The 16,361-nt window shown below is 37.4% G+C and overlaps 1 protein-coding gene across 4 annotated transcripts in view; it reads right to left on the reverse strand.

The window, feature by feature from the left end:
* eva1aa (eva-1 homolog A, regulator of programmed cell death a) overlaps positions 1-16,361 on the reverse strand; it is a 282,265-nt gene that overhangs the window by 174,118 nt on the left and 91,786 nt on the right. For all 4 annotated transcript variants that reach the window (XM_077511030.1, XM_077511023.1, XM_077511024.1 and 1 more), the window contains one exon: positions 7,511-7,613. The gene's annotated coding sequence lies outside the window, so the exon portion shown is untranslated. The remainder of the gene's footprint in view (positions 1-7,510; positions 7,614-16,361) is intronic.

The raw sequence follows: 16,361 nt of genomic DNA on the forward strand, positions 1-16,361 counted from the left end.
GTGGTATAGAAAATACATGGATGGTCAATGTCCACATACATGAATTATATCCAGTGTCCTAAATAAACTACAATCAGAAAAGGATGATCCAAGTATCAAGTTTTTAGTGTAAACTTCCCTTTTTGTCACATACAAACGCTATTTCCTGAAATCTTAACTTGAAGGCATTCATTTACTCAACCGCAAAAAGTGTGGGATGTTTTTTGAAGTAAGGAAACACTTGAAGACAATTCCTTATTTGTACAAAAGTTTGAATAAGGGTGATGGCGTTTATTTGAGGAAAGGCGCAAGTGGCGCCTAATTGTCGAGACTCTTTGAAGATGAACGCTATTTGTATTTAAACAACGTACAGTAAAGCTTCAGGGCAAGCGACCGTTGTGAAAAAGATCATTGAAACAGCAGGGCCGTTTTTTTGCACGGTGGTTTCAATCAGGGCAAATGAGTGCAAGTGTAGCAGACATCTCCAGGGGTCGCAACATCTGGGCCGGGCCGGATCTAACAACTCGTCAGCGTTCACCCGTAGAGCCGTCACCAAACCGCACTGTGGTTGCCTTTGTTATCGCAGCCTGTCACTCTCTCCCTCTCTTCCTCTTTGTCAATCTGGGCGAGCTCCCGTTGACCCCGGGGGCCTCCGTGCGGTCGGAGTGGGCCGCGCCAGACCACTTCACAGACGCAAAACCGCGCCGCGCTGCCCCGGTGTGCCATCAAGGGGCTTTATTTCTCTTTATCTGAAACCTCATCCCTCGCCGTGCGGGTGACCTGATCTGCGCGCCGCGGCCCTGGCATTAGCGGACGGGAGGGGAAGTCATATGTTTGCAGTTTGAACCATACAGCCCCAATTAGAGGCAGCTGTTGCCTCGCTATCGGACCACAGCATCGAGGAGGAAGAGGACAAAGGGGCGAGATGGGGGGGCGCTTGAATTTATGGTCTGCGTCTCCGCGGCGGCCTCTGTTTGATGTGCAGATAATTAGGAAGTGAATGACTTCCTGTTAGATGCTGTTGGAAGTGCAGCTCCGTGTAATACAAATTTAAAAAAAGAAAAGAAAAGGAAAAGCCGAGAAGAAGGAAAAGGACCATGTAGAACAGGGGTGTCCAAACTATGGCCCGGGGGCCATTTGCAGCCAGCCATACATTTTTTGGCGGCCTGCAGTAAATATTAAAAATATTTTTTCAATGCTGTTTATTAAAAAAAAAAAAAGAAAAAAAAAAGGGGTGGATTAAACATTTCTAGCTATGCAAAGACACAAATTTGCAGCTAATAAATTCAGTTCCAGAAATAAAAATAGTTTCATCCACTAGTTTCTTAGTGTCAACGTCCAATTTGTGAAAACATCACATTAATTAATGGTTAATTATTAATGAAAAAAAAATGTGACAACATCACATTAATGGTTGTTAAGTGTGGTCAGTTGACGACCGATTGTTCTTGTGGTTCAGAATGTCAAGTTGGGATCAGCTGCTGCTCAGTGGAGAGGCATATCTATTATAGTGGCACACAGGAGTCACTATTTGCCTTGTGACTGTTAGCAGTTTTCAGTACGTAACTGTACATATATCAACAATTTATAATTGCGTCATTGATTTTTACCATGTTTAACTCATTCACTGCCATTGACGGAAAAAGACGTCAAATGATGCATTTTTTGCTGGTCTGGCCATGAATGTGTTAACAAAAAAAAAAAAAAAAAAAAAAAAAAAAAATCTAAGTGGCCCTTGCAGCTTTCTATTTTTCTGCGTGTGGCCCTCAGAGGAAAAAGTTCGGACACCCCTGATGTAGAAAGTGGTGTGCTCCAAGAGAGCTTTAAAAATCTCTGGCGTTCCTCAAACATGACTCGGCAAGTTGACACAGTTGACCCGTCTCAATCTTGACGATTCAAAGATGAAATCAGTCAACGCGTTTTCTCTTTCGCAACCTTTGACACACAGCTGTGCAAGGCAACGTTCAAGGAGACACATTATGCCACGTTTACGCATATGTACAGAGTTTTCGGGTGCATTCGCAAAATGGTTAGTCAAAATACCACAATTTGTCACAGCAGGTTTTGAGGGGCAAAGAATATACTAGGTTGAATAATTTCCCACATGATGGCTAGACAGACACTAATGGGACCCAAATAAAAGAAATTGTAGTCAGTGTTCCAGAAGATGTCCGCTTTATGAGTAAAACTAATAGATCAAACCAGAATTACAGACAAAAAAAAATAGCTCTGAGCCAAGGACGCACTAAACTTCCAAATAGTGGTTTGACTTTTGTTATTTTTTAAGCCTGACTGCAGCTAAGAGTATGTTTACATGGCAGTAAGTAAAAACAGGAATTTTTTTATTTATTTTTATTTTTTTAAAAGAGTGGTGACATGTCAGAACGATTCCTGTTCATATGAATCTGCAAATCACAATCACATGCCAGACCAGTAGTTGGCGATGTTGCGTACCCATTAAAAAAGAAAAATGAAAAAAGTAAATGGTTAAGAAAATGGACGGATGGATGAAGACTGTCATACATATATATATATATGCATACATATATATGCATACATATATATATATATATATATATATATATATATATATATATATATATATATATATATATATATATATATATATATATATATATGCATACATATATATGCATACATATATATATATATATATATATATGCATACATATATATATATATATATATATATATATATATATACATATATATATATGCATACATATATATATATACATATATATATATATACATATATATATATATATATATATACATATATATATATATATATACATATATATATATATATATATACATATATACATATATATATACATATATACATATATATATACATATATACATATATATATACATATATACATATATATATACATATATATATACATATATACATACATATATACATATATATATACATATATATATACATATATACATATATATATACATATATATATACATATATATATATATATATATATATATATATATATATATATATATATATACATATATATATATATATATATATATATATATATATATATATATATATATAATATTTAAGTAGGCCTTTAAGTAAAATTATATCTCCAGATGAATTTATAGGAAAATAAAACATTAAAAGACCCAATTTGTTTTATGAATCGATACTGGCTTCTATCATGTCAATCAATGACATACGTTCCTCAGTTGAGGAAAAGAACAAATTTACATTCGCCAGGCCTTGTCGTCAAACAAATCACAAGTCCAACAAATCACACGATGCAACACAATCTACCTCATAAAACATTTTTCAAAAGCTGTATACAGCTCGAATGCCATCTGCTTTTCCATAGCAACCTTTTGTTTTGTTTTTTTCCTTTGGGTTCATCACCACCTTACACGTCATCACATTTTGTGACCTTTTGTGACAAGCCATGACCCCTCCCCGTTTCCCCGAAGGGACTCCGAATCCAGCTGAAAAAAAAAAAGAATAAAAATAAAAAGCAGAGATTCCTCCTCACAGTCAAGTGTTAAGTCCGTAAAAGTTCCCTCCAGACTCTGCCCGTCACTGTAAGAGGAACAATAGCCGCAGATTGAGATGCGCAGCCTCTTTTGTTTCGCTCAAGCTTTTTCCGCTGAATGAAACACAATAGGAAGGAATGCATTGCTTTCTGCTTGAGCGCTAAACCCAATCAGGATTATAACAATGTGCTTTGCAAGGCCGTAAGAGTCTTTACGTATCCTACATTGCATCAGATTAGCCTGCTGCCATCAACCTCTCCACAGGGGGCGGACCATTCACGCGCGGCGTTCGGACGACGCGAATAAACGTCAGTCGTCAAGCTCGTGCGCATATTCCGACGCTTTATCAGATAGCCGAGGAGCAATCAATCAATCGCATTTGAATTCATTTGTTTTTGTAATTGCTGCGGCCAAATAGAAGCAGATTATTCGGCTTTGTGCTACGATGAGCTTTTCTTGCACTAGGGCTCCCCCTGTTGTTAGAAAGTGGAATAGAATTATACTTAAAATGCAAATAAAAGCTAAGGAAGCAAACACGGGATTCAGAATTGCCGATAGCTGCTTCTTTCTCTTTATGTGCGATTAATTGACATTAGTTATGGCCACCTCCCTGAACGACTACTGCTTACTTGATACTTGACTCAGTGAGCCATTTTCAGCAGTAAAAAGTTCAGATTTCGTCTATAATTAATGTGGTAACTATTATTTTTCATGTACAATTAATACCTTTAAAAAGTCATTTTTCTACTTGCTGTCGACTGATGATGACATCACCCGTGCTGAGGAAGTAGGTAACGACCAATCATGGCTCAGTTTGCTGATTAACCCTTGAAAACAGGTGAGCTGTGATTGGTCGTTACGTACTTCCTCAGCACAAGTGATGTCATCATCAGTCGACAGCAAGTAGAAAAAAATATTTTAAAGGAATTAATTGCACATGAAAAATAATGACGTTATCAAATTAATTCTGGACAAAATGTGAACTTTTCACTGCTGAAAATTGTTCAACGAGTCAAGTATCCCTTTAAGGTACACAAATGAAACTATTTGAACACAAACTGTGCAAAATAAAAACAAAATAAAAAATATGTATACTGACAATACAACAATATTCAAATATTCTTTATCCACTGCAAAAATAACTGATGTTACCGCAGTTACTGCATCACTTGCAGTAGATATGATTTATTTATTTGTGTATAAATTATAGTATTATACTGCCCCCGGTGGCCAACACACAACACACTTTTTTTTTTTTTTTAAATAACATTTGTTAACCAAAAGTCGTTTTTATTTTAACATCAACATTTAGTCCTTTGTACAAACATTAACTTTTTATAACTTAAAAAAAAAAACTAAGAATTTTGATGTTTCAACTACATTTTAATCTTGTTATCAGTGCTTTGTGGTTAAGATTAATATTCTGCCTTTGCAACATGTTCTCAGCTTTGTGCAGCAAGAGAGATAGTATGAAAAATGAAGCTCCAGAAGTTTTTTTTTCACGATTCGTCTCGATTCTTTTTCCTTCACGAGGAGATTTGTCCTTAAGCTTCTTTTCTTCTAAAACGTATTGGAAAAACTTGTGTATGTCTTTATGGATTCTGATTTTAAATTATGTAATGGGGAGGCTAGCTTGATAAGTTTGGCTTCTTTCTTCCCTTCCCTTTGTTATGTTTTCTTTTCTTTTCTTTTTTTCTTTTCTTTTTTTGCTGTTTGAGACCAATCAAATCAAATGACAAACACGAAGTCTGTTCAGCAAGTGTAACAATGAGGCCCCCTACTGGACTACTAAGACACTACATCAGAGACGCGTATTTCATAAACGCACAAAAGATAAATTGCCCCACTGAGTAAACGAGGAGCCACTTACAAAACTTAAAACATGATATTGATTACTTACAAAGTTTTTACTGGCGTCTACAAAGACCTGCCTAACAATACGGGATATCCGCAAAACGTGTCCGTCCCCAAAAAAGGGTCCCGCTAGAAACGATTAAAAAAACTGCCCGAGTCAGTTGAAAATCGATGCTTTTATTTTTTACATCGATACTTTTTTTAAGTAGTTTATATAAATATTACATTGATTTTTGATGCATCGTAACATCCCGAGATATTCGATTCTGACGGTATGGCAAACATGACAAAAATATATACAGCATTCCCCCCCCCATTAAACAGGGTCTATTTCTTTTTTCCAAAATAAAATACAGAATATTTTTTAGCGAAGAAACATGTACCATGTTAAGCTTAAGTAAATAAACGTTAACATAGTTCCTTTGCTTTCATTGTTTTTAGTAAGTCACATTGTCCCATCACTAGTGATCTATTTTTAAAACACAGACTATTCATGTTCTCCTTGAGGCTAACTAGTACCCACTGACATCATTTTTCTTAAATCTTAAAAAAAAATAAAAAATAAAAATAGGACGATGCATTTATCACCGTAGCAAAAAAATCATCCGTGTTCACACAAAGTCTCTTTCGTCTTTCTCCCTCCCTCCTCCATGCGTAACTGCTCGCCCCTCCCCTCTCTGCTTGCCAAGAAGTGGAAAAAAAAAAAGAAAGGAACTGGAGGCAATTAATTTAAAAAAGGCCAATCATATTGTGCCCTCACTCAGTATTAGCCAGTGTTAGCGTAGCGTAGCAAGTGTTATTTTCATAATAATAATAATAATAATAATAATAATAAAGACAATATGGGAGGCTGGAACGCATTAATGCATTTCCATTAACGTCAAAGCAGAAGTTAATTTAACATACAAGTGATTTGAGTTACAACTGAATTAAACTTGTATTCCAAGGCATCGCTGTATCTAATAATGTTCGCATTATCCATAATTTAGGAATGAACAAGATATAAGTGCGATATTAGAATGAATTAATAAGAGCGCTGATTTCTTACAGCGGCAAACAGCAACATCCGAGTGCATCTACATCAGTATTAAGGCGCTAAAGTGGCGCAAGGGTGGTCGCGCCAGCCGTTGAATATCAAGTACTTTTAACGACATCCTTTAAATCATCTGCCATCGAAACGCTTGCACAGATGATGATGTCATTAAGTATGCGGGATAAGCGAGATGGGTGATGCAACACACACATACAGCATTTATCACAGTCAAAATAACTCTCGCACCAAGGTCCCTCACAGCTTAGGCCGGGAATGCAGAGACCAGCAGAAATATCCCCCCCCCCCCCCCCCCCTCATTGATAACGGCTTGTTTTCATACAGGCTGGCGGGAGGAGCTGGCGATAGCTTTTGTTGCGCTGTGCGTTTGTTTTACTCTTGAGAAAAAGCAAAGCGTCTGACTCGTTATCTGTACATCCCATTACGACATTGGCCTCGCTCGCTCTGCATGAGAAAAACATGGCTGCCTTGTAGGCCAAGGACGGACAGAGAAGTACTTTTTAAACATGCAGCGAGTCAGCGAGCGTTCAAGGATTATAACTTGGCATTTTCTAAAATTTGTTGCAAAAGAAGAAATGAGGACGGAAAACGTCGTTATTCATGTCATTAATGTTTTTCAAATTATTGTTCTTTAGGCATTGGATTAATTGTTTTTTTTTGTTTTTTTTTTGTTTTGTTTTTTGGCCCAATCAGATTTCAGCCTCCATCTGTTGCCATGTCAAATAATAATCTGCCCAGTGCCTTCAGAATAGGTCATGCTGGCTGACTGCAATTTTGACTATATTAGCAATGTTGTCTTCCAGGTCAGCATTTTCCTGTTCTCTGATTGGCTGGTCAGAGCAAAACACATTAGAGCTAAGTTTGACTAGCAAAACACATCTATAGCGATCTGTGACATTAAATAATCAGCATCTCTGGTGGGTAGAATGTAGTTTATGATATATTTTTTTGTTTTATTGAAACAATTATTAAATGTTTCAGATGATGTATGTGGCCAGTTATTGTGTAATATTGTGTGTGTACCAGACGCACAACCCACCACAGCAATTAAAAGCGTTTAAAACGACTTACCTTTGCATTGCACCTGGATCACGACAGTTAAAACGAGGGATGGGTGAGCGCCAGTCCTTATTTCAAGGTATCGGTTCAAGCAACGGCAGTCGATGGTCAGGAACTAGAAATTAGAATAGAAAATTGCCATTAATTTCATGCATTTTAAGGAAACATGCTTTATGCTATATTGGGATCTATCATTTTTGTGTGGCGGGAAATTTTGTGTTTTAAAAGTGCAAGTGGTATCGGCATTTGGTATCGGTGACTAAAGATTTGAGTACTCGTACTGGTATTGATCTGGAAAAAGTGGTTTTGAAAATCCCGAGTTAAGACATTGTTTTATTGATTTCCATTTGTGCAGTTCTAGCACCCTCTGGTGGCTAATTTATTAGTGCAATCTAATTTTCATTAGGGTTGTTTTGGCCTTCTATGTTTAAAATTTGTGCTAATTGTCAGATAATTTGCCTGTGAAGCGAGTCACTATGTGGAGGAACTCAATGCGTGCGTGCATTAACAAGTAAGCGCCTCAATATTAGAGATTGTAGGTGGTTTATATGCATTGCTGGTATGTACAAAAGCACAATATTGTGCTTTTTTTGGTATGAGCTCTTATTTTTACAATATTGTGACCTTTTTTAACTCATTCACTGCCTTTGACGGAAAAAGACGTCAAATGATGCAATGCATTTTTGCTGGCCTGGCAGTGAATGTGTTAAATATCGTCAACCCCTCCCACAATATCGTGATAATTATCGTATCGTGACCTTCAAATTGTGATATCGTATCGTGATGTTTGGATATCGTTACATCCCTAATTTTGACCCCAGAACAGGATATTAATTCCCATGACTTCCGATGGGGAAAAATTGTGACGACATGAAAATAAAGCAGAGCTCAAACAGCATACCGGAACGGATTGTGTTCATCCTTAGAGGTTCCACTAATTAAAAATTAACATCACCAACAAATTAAATTCCCCACTTGAAATCTTTCCCCCCTTTCACTTGAAAAACCGCTGGCCTCCCCCCTACCCCACGTCGGACGCTTTTCTGTGCCGAGGGTCGCCGACAAAAGGAATTGTGCAAACGAGCCTTTAAAATCCCTAAATGGTCGCGGTGGGCCTACAATGGGCCAAAGAATGCGGCGCCGGACAAAGGCCGGCCCTTGCCCCGCCACACCAGCCCCGCAATGATGGATCCGAACGGACGCATGAACGTGGGCCGGATTTGGGGCCGGAGAGGCGCCACCTCGTCCCCCCCACTGGGCCAAGCTAAAGGGAGCGGGCCCCGGGGACATGCTGGAAGCCCGGCCCAGGGCCTCAATACAATCGCGGGCCGCTAACTAGGCTCGCCATCCATAGGCCTTGATTGATATGGGAAAAGCACGCTTTGCCGCGCCATACAGCGGCCTCCATCACTCTTTATCATCCTCAAAGCCTTGAAATTATTCCACTTTTCAAAGCCAAAGCCGAGAGTGCAGATGTGGGCAGCCATTAAAGGTATGTAAAATGATTTCATGTACATAAAAGGCTTATATTAGCCTTAATCAAGTTTGATGAGCATCCAGTGTGCCTCACAGGGATGAATGTGCGCAATGAATGGCGGAGGGGAAACAAAAAATGGCGGAGGGGAATTTCAAAGAGAAATGATGAAACCAGAGATTGAAATTATGGCAATTAGACAAAAGAAATAAATAATTTTCTATGTTCAAGGCACTGAAAAATGTGATCTGACAAGCCTGATTCATACATTACAGTAGAGGATGCTGCGGCCTTGACATGGAAAGGATTTGGTGCAATGCTGGGAGATGCTAATTCATCACAGCACAGCATAGCATAGCATGTGAACACCTGAAGTGATGACAGACAATCTGACGCAGGACATCACACTGTTGCATGTCTGACATCAGACAATGCTTACAATGCTCCAGTGTATTAAAAAAAATATTTATATATAATAATTCATAAAATAAACAATTACTTGTATTAAGAATTACATCATCATCATTATTATCATTATTAGCATTATTATTATTATCTGCGATTGGCTGGCAACCAGTCCAGGGTGTCCCCCGCCTACTGCCCAGAGCCAGCTGGGATAGGCTCCAGCACCCCCGCAACCCTTGCGAGGACTAAGTGGTTAAGAAAATGGACGGATGGATAATATTATCATCATTATTATCATTATTATTTTAAGGTTCATTAAAAAAATACACTTAATACCAATTATTATTATTATTATTAATTTTTAAAAATACACTTAATAATAATAATAATATTAATAATAATAATAGGTATTATGGTTAATTTAAAAAATATACACTCAATAATACCTACTATTATTATTATTATTAATATTATGATTATTGATTAAAAAATATACACTTAATAATAATAATACCTATTATTATTATTATTATTATGGTTCATTTGAAAAATATACACTTAATACTATTATTAATAATAATAATTATGTATTATTATTATTATTATTATTATTATTGTTCATTGAAAAAAAACATCAATTATATCAATTATTATTATCATTATTATCATCATTATTAACATTATCGTCCGGTTTGTCTGTGAATATCAAGTTTGTAATCCACTTCAATTCAACTCGGACCATGTGGTGAGTCAGCATCGCTCACGGTGCATCACTGTGTAATCTGTAAATAAATGCTGTTGCCATCAACAGCCCAGTCTTAGTCTTATTTTTTTGTAGTGTTGTAGTTTGAGGTTTCACAAAAAACACATGAGCATTAATGTCAGTGTTCGGCTTCGTTTTGACTGCTGATTACTAAAGAATGGAAAAAGGTCGAAAAAGAAAAGAGAGGCGACTCTCTTTCGATAGGTTTGGCGCAAAACACAATATTTGAGAACGATTGGCAGTGTTCAAAATAATAGGAACACTGCTGGAATGCCAAACAAGGAAATTCCTTAAACTAACACGCCATATCATAGCCACTGGTTACCATGCAAACGCATAATTTTGCATTCCGTTCCAAAACAAAAGCTGCGGGCACCCAACCAACATTCAATCATATTGGTCATGGTTTCATTGTCATTTTCTTTATGCTTTTCCTCATCTGATGTCTGAAAGTTACAACTTTTTCAGTGTTTTAGGATTGGAAAACAGATCAACATTGATGCGATTCTCCGTGGTCTTTAATCAGGACGGGCGGAATAATTGATTAACCCAAGTGTGGAAATGATTGCTGATTATGCCTTGAAACAATAAGAGGCAAAAATGGAGCGTTAGCTATGGAAAGTTGAGCTAAATATATGCAGACCACTATGACACATTAGTGCAATTTATCTATAATGAAAAAAAATATATATATATTGTCATAAAAATAAATAGCCATCTAGTATTATGAAATGGTTTCACTGACTTTCAATTTCAGTGAGCTCACAATGTTTTACCATTTTGAACAAGAATGAGGAATTTTAAAATGAATCAAACGCTAAAATTTTGGGGGGTTAAAAAGTATGGAAGCACATTGCATTCACTTGGAAACCCCCCCCTTGTTTTTCTGACTTTTTTTGGCTTGTTTTGAATATTTTTTTTTTAAAATGGACTGTTTTTTTATATGTTTTTTTTCTGTTGTTATTTTTTTTGTTTACATTTTTTTTAGAAAAACATACAAAATATTCCAGTAAACAGAATTTAAAAAAATAATAAAAATGAGATGAAAAAAAACCCCTCTGAAATTATTTTAAGTACATTTTACTGATATAAAAAAAAATAAAAAAAATTGTGCGATCATATTTTATACATGTTGATCTCTATTGAGAAGCAAACACTATTCTGGTTTTGTATCCTAGGTGGTCGTACATCCACACAAATCGGTTATGGGCTGGACAAAAGAGCTGAGGAGCTCCTCAATGGTCGTTTGTAGAAATAAACGTTCACGTGAATGTAATTTATATCCGTCGGCTGTGGGAACATCCTTCAGGGCTCGGCTCGACTTTCAAGTCATATTCGCCGGCCTTGTCCTTAAAAAACAACAAACAATCTTGGCTTAGTTTGTAACAAGTTAACCGCACAATTGCGATGCGCCATCACAATGCTCTTTTCACGAATAAAATGCCTCTTAGAGCCTGTAGCAAACGCACAAGACCGAAAAGGACAATAAACAAGAAATAAAAGGGACTGTGTGTAATTACATCGAGACACAGCGAGGCTCGAGGAAAGGGCCGACGCCCTCATTCAGTTCAGCGGAACGGATTTAAAACGGAGCCGGGCACAATGGCATGTGACTCCTTTTGGCGTAAATGGGACCATGTGACACTTTTACGAGTTTGCCTTCCATCAGCCGGCCCACTATTTGTACGTTTGTGTGTGCGCGGCCGAGGAAGGGCAGCACAGTCGTAACGTGGCACAACAAAAAAGGGGCACTCTCTGTTGAGTGCATTGAACCTCCGTCAAGGCCAATGTAAAAATAATATATGTGGCTTTTCACTCTGTTAAAAAGGATGTGCTGCTCAATTTAACGGCTCGCTCGCTGGTTTATGTGCGGTGCCACGGCCAATTGAAACCAGCGGGCGACATTTTTGTGCAAGCTGGACAAAAAAAAGGCTATTTTCATTTAAAGCAGCGCTATGTATAATGTTGCAAGTGTAAATTACGTTTATAGGGAGTTCTAAATATATCTCAAATCAGTTAATGAGATTAAGTGAACCAACCGTGTTAGCATTAACATAAAAAGGTTCAAACATGTCATCGTTCTGGACTTCAAAAGGATGTCTGCAGAACAAAACAGACTCGGCATTTGAGGCTTTTAGGTTTTCTGATGGTTTTACAAGATTTGGCTATACCTGCAGTTACAAGACGAGCCCATTTCTCCACTTGGTCTGCTATTTTTATGCAATGTCAACGATTTAAAGTAGCAATAATAGCCTGAAAATAAATATTTAAATTAAATGCTCTTGAATGCTCAAAATGTCTGAGAATTGAGATGAGATGTAATGATGTATGTAATATGTATATATTAGGGGTGTAGATCTCTGCAAAATACATGTTGGTAAGATTTTCGATACGTAAGGTGCAAATTGACTCACGCATGGTTCGATTTGAAAGTGGAACAACTCAATTGGACTCAGTGAGAGTATGATTTGATTCGATATGGTTCAGTTTGTTTTTTTTATTGTCATTTTACATGCATGTGAAAGAACTTGCCAGACCTGTAACAATGCCGATTCCTTCAACGATATATCCCTAATACAAGACGATTCGTGGAGCGATTCGATTCGGTTTGATTCCATGTACACTCATCTTAAAAAAAAAAAAATCTTACATACATACTAGGGGTGGGACGATACGGGTGTAAACCACGATTCGATACTGTGACGATATTTGACTCCCGATATCGATAATATCACGATACACGATATCTACGATTTTTTATATATTGTCAAAAAAAAATTAGCAATATATCACGATATGTGACTGAAAAAGCCAAACAAATGCCCATAAAAAGGAAAATGTCTAATTATGCATTTGTTTAATGCCAAAACTTGTACAATGTACAAAGTTCTGCATTGTGCCTCACTGCCTCTTAGCCTTTTAACTATAAAAATTGTAAAGTGAGAGAAATTAAAGTGCATAAACATTTATAACATAACTGGACACCTGACATCGATATTTACTGTCAGTGTATCGATAATTTATTGCAACAGAGAGCGCAACAATATATTGCGATATCGATTTTTTTTCCCACCCACAGTGGAAAAACTGACCATTTTTTGATGTGTGCTTTTCTAAAATGAACAAAAAATTTGCAACATGTTTGAATTCAGATAAATTGTTTCCAGGTCTATCCACTTTCACTTTCTTTCACAGGAAGTCGATTAAGCATTTACTATAAACGCATTCAGTCGGTTATCACTTACAACTTTCCACTTCCTTCTTTTTATTTTAACGGTCAAGACATGCTGTGTCCGCCACACCTACTCTATGTACTCCCACACTATTCCCATTCAACTTCTTTATGGGTCAAACAATAAAAAAAGTTATCTTGGTGCTTCCTGTCCTGCGATAAGATACGGCATAACAAAAGAAAAATTGGCGGCTCTTTGAACTGTGTCAAATTTTAGTGCCAGTTGGCATTTCTTTATTAGGGTTAACGAATAAAGTGCGGCCGGACGTTCGCACTGTTCTTGTATGTGTTTGCATTCAAAGCCCTCAGGCCGCATTGTGAACCATGCTGGCAATTTCAAGTCCTGACTTCATATCCCGTTGCCTACTTTTATAGTCTTATTTAACCAGGGGCCCCACCAATGTTTCGGGAAAGTGCCCCCCTCCCGACATATGTAAATCCCTTATACGTACATCTGCTGTTACTGCTTGCCATGCTGATTACATAACTGGCACAGCTGCTTGGTGACATGCCACCAAACCGAAAATAATGCCATTTTTTACTTTTAGGATCATTGGTGGACCTCTCGTTCATGTTCGACTGTTTTTTTTATGTTTTTTTGGTTCCTTTCACTTCTCATCAGGCGCACATTAGCGCAAGGCGAACCCCACCCTGCGCTTGTTTTATTGCTTTTGAGTGGGTGGTGTTAGTGATACCTCCTGATTCATATGCTTGTTTGAAGTAGGATCATTTTTCCAGCTGTGCACATGCCATTCAAGGAGGTACCCACCCACAGAAACAAGCAATGCCGCCCCTCGAAAACCCGAACCCTGCTAATGGATTTTGGAATGCCGCAGAAGAGTGGACCTGAAAAAGATTTGCCACAAGCGTTGATGAAAGCGCAGAAGAAAAGAGGGGAAGGACCGTCACTTTTCAAAAGAGAAACCGACCTTGGCGGGAAGAAAAAAAAAAAAAAAAAAAAAAGCTGTTCGTCTTGAAGAACACCAGCGCCGATTGTTTGGTCATGCTTCCATCTCGGATTTCGACTTTGCCAGTTTACAGTAAATCCAGTAGAATGAGAACCCGTATCAGGTGCCTGGTCTTCATCCGTGCGGATCAGCTATCCGACGTAATCCTGACTCACACATTTCTGAAGCGGATAGAAGATAAGCAACTTGTTCTCAGGAAATGCCTTATGAAAACTTAAGCCCTCCATATAATACGGTCCAACTGCTCGAACCTTTGAAGATGAACATAAGATAACCATTTTGTCAAAAACGATCCCTACACACTAAAATACTGTAATTTGCATGCCAGGTCAGTAGATGGCAGTAGTCAGCAAATGCAGCAATAAAGCTTTTTTTTTTTTTTTTTTTCTGCTTTCCGTTGAAGATGATCTTGTCCCAAAAATTGCACTGGTGAACAAATAAATAAAAAAAATAATAATAATCAAAGATAAACTTTCCTCCATGAATTATTTGCACTGATTTTGAATCTGCCCTTGTTTTTTCATAATAACAACAACAACAATAATATAACATAGGAGAATCCGATTTATTGGCCAAGAAATGTAAAATCACAAGAAATTTGTCTTCACAGTCACAACCTGCCCCACACAGAACGCCTGGCGGTTCACCATTTTGTGCCCCAAGTAATACAGTCAAATATTTTGTAATGTTTAGAAATTAGGGGGTAAGTTATCAGCAACAAGTGGATTTATCTTCTGAAACGTCATTGCTACAAATTACAACGTATGGTAGAATCTGTATTGTGCAAACTTTAAATAAAAAAATAAATAATGAAATTAAATAAAAAAAATTAAAAAAGGGTTAAAAAAATAAAGAAAATATCAAATAAATAAATAAATAAAAATAAACAAAAACTAAAAGAGAAAGACAGAAAAAGTATTTTTTTTTTTAACATCAGAGTGTAAAAGCGACTTATAAAGCTTGTTTTCTGCCCACTTGTTTATGTAACTCGGGGGGGGAATCGGGCCTCAAAGTGAACATTTTTGACACTCCTGTGTAAATAGTAGGGTTGTGCAAAAAAAAACCAAAAAGATCCAGGAATATATCATTGCAGGCCTCTCAACAATACACATATCGATACAACTGTTACATGTATATGTGTATATGTGACGGTTTTCATAAAAATTGATGCAAAGTAATGTATATGGGGATACGCATCACCTCGAAAGCCGTGTAGCGGGATACTCATATGTCATGATATACATGTATCGCGATACATATTGTCGTATCATGAAGTTGTTGGCAAAACCCATCCTGACTCCTGCGCGTGAAAATTGTGTGCTGGCCTGGCATGCAAATTCAAATCCCTTCAGTCATTTTTGCAGCAGCGCATTATCATTTGACATTGAACTCAAAGAAACCAAAATTCACATTTTTACGAGCTCCTTCTCACATAATCATACTCTAAATTTGAATAAGCTTTTACTTCCCACCCTACTCTGCCAGTGCTCATTCACACACCCAACAGAATTCATAGCCCCCCCAACACACACTCAGAGGTGAGAACGAAAGCTGCGGCGCATGTGCTCTCTCACAGTTACACAAGTCACCTTTGTCCAAAATTATAAATGTCACCTCGCAAAGGTTGCGAGTGTGCACTATTATCCCCATATTTGAGCGATTATTAGCCCCCCCCCTTAAACACACACACGCACACACACAGAGTAGGACACGTTTTGACCTCAGTGCTATAATAACGGCTTTGTTATTCCCTGGGTTCTCAGCTTTCTATTCAGCCCCTCAAACACTTTCTGAAAATTATTACCAGGGTGGATAAATATAGGCAGATTTATTGAAACTAATATTAAAGCCATCAATGGGCTGCGAGTCTGAGTGAACAACTTGCAATGAGACGATTTCTGGTTGAGCCTTCAGGGCAATGGGAAGGAAGAAAGTATGGGACATAAAAAAAAAATACCTTTAATTTAAGATTACCCACAAAACTCTCAAAAACAAAAGAATTGGGTTAATATTTACAGGCA

The sequence above is a fragment of the Festucalex cinctus genome, chromosome 21, assembly GCF_051991245.1.
Source record: "Festucalex cinctus isolate MCC-2025b chromosome 21, RoL_Fcin_1.0, whole genome shotgun sequence".
Taxonomy (NCBI): Eukaryota; Metazoa; Chordata; class Actinopteri; order Syngnathiformes; family Syngnathidae; genus Festucalex; species Festucalex cinctus.